Source organism: Gossypium hirsutum, chromosome A12 (assembly GCF_007990345.1).
Source record: "Gossypium hirsutum isolate 1008001.06 chromosome A12, Gossypium_hirsutum_v2.1, whole genome shotgun sequence".
Classification (NCBI taxonomy): domain Eukaryota; kingdom Viridiplantae; phylum Streptophyta; class Magnoliopsida; order Malvales; family Malvaceae; genus Gossypium; species Gossypium hirsutum.
This window is the reverse complement of record NC_053435.1, coordinates 9675657-9677240: the sequence shown is the minus strand read 5'-3', so window position 1 is coordinate 9677240 and position 1584 is coordinate 9675657. Positions and strand designations below refer to the sequence as shown.

General features: G+C 36.3%; 1 non-coding gene across 1 annotated transcript; it reads right to left on the bottom strand.

Annotated features, from left to right (window-relative positions):
- Positions 1-283: 283 nt before the first annotated feature.
- LOC121211893 (small nucleolar RNA R71) lies at positions 284-390 on the bottom strand. Its single transcript, XR_005907110.1, has one exon. It is a non-coding gene; the product is annotated as a small nucleolar RNA R71 (small nucleolar RNA).
- Positions 391-1584: the final 1194 nt, after the last annotated feature.

Here is a 1584-nt window from a genome sequence, read left to right as displayed (position 1 = left end):
TAAACTGAAACCTAACACTATTCAAATGATTCAATAGTTCATTTAGTTTGATGGTTTGCAGGACGAAGACCCAAATACTCGTTTGGCTAATTTTGTTGAATTATGTGACACTTTCAAAATAAATGGAATTTCTGATAATGCCATTTGGCTATGGTTGTTTCTGTTCTCATTAAGAAGTAAAGCTAAACAGTGGTTGAACTCCCTACCGCAAGGATCTATTACTACATGGAAACAAATGACCAAAAAATTCTTGTTGAAGTACTTTCCACCGGCCAAGACAGCCAAGCTAAGGAATGATATCTCTTCTTTTGTACAGATGGATTGGGAAACCCTATATGATGCATGGGATAGGTATAAGGACTTATTGAGAAGGTGCCCTTACCATGAATTACCTCTATGGCTACAAGTTCAAACTTTTTACAACAGTTTGAACCCCTTAACTATGCAATTGATCAATGCATCCGTCGATGGGACTTTGAATAATAAAACATCTGATGAGGCTTATGAATTTATAGAGAAGATGTCACTGAATAGTTATCAGTGGTAAGTTATGAGAAAAAGCCAACAAAAGCAGCTGGTGTTTTTAATGTAGACGCTGTCACTATGTTAACAAACCAGGTAGAGCTTTTAAGTAAGAAAATTGATGGTTTATATGGTACTACGCAGGTGCACCTAGTGATGCAGTGCGATACAAATGGATGATGGATGAATAATTCAGAATGCTTAGCCTACGACCTTAGCACAACGAACGAACAAGTCAACTATATGGGTAATAATTCTAGACCTTAGAATAATCCCTACAATAATACTTACAATACAGGTTGGAGGAACCATTTCAACTTCTTTTGGGGTGTTCAAGGAAACCAGAGATAACAACCCTCTCCAGCTCTTCAAAAATAACCTTACCAGTAAAAGAAAAAGCCAAACCTTGAGGAGATGTTGACGAAGTTTATTTCGGTGTCAGAAACTCACTTCTAAAATACCGAAACATCACTTAAAAATCAGCAAGCATCAATTCAATGGCTCAAGAATCAAATAGGCCAGCTGGTTAAGATGATTTCAGAAAGACCACAGGGTAGCTTGCCAAGTAATATCGAAACTAACCTAAGAGAAAAACTTCACGCGATCATTGTAAGAGATGAAGAAGGGTTAGTTGAACTTGAACCAGAACCAAGGCAAGAAATTATGGTAAATAAAGGTAAGTTTGAGGTGAGCCACAATGAACAAAAATCGGTAAGTAAAGAATACAAACCTCGTGTGCCATACCCCAATGCGACGAAGAAAGACCATACCAATGAGCAATTTGGTAAATTTCTTAAACTCTTGAAAAAGTTACATATTAACTTACTGTTTATTGAAGCTCTTTTGCAAATGCTCAACGTAGTTAAATTTTTAAAGGAGCTTTTAGCAAACAAATGGAAGTTAGATGATGCGTTGCACGTGAAGCTAAATGTAGTCTGCTCAGCCATTCTATAGAATAAACTACCCAACAAATTGAAAGATCCAGAGAGTTTTACTATTCCTTGTTTAATTGGTTGTTTAAATGTTAATAATGCTTTGGCTAATTTAAGGGCGAGTATTAAC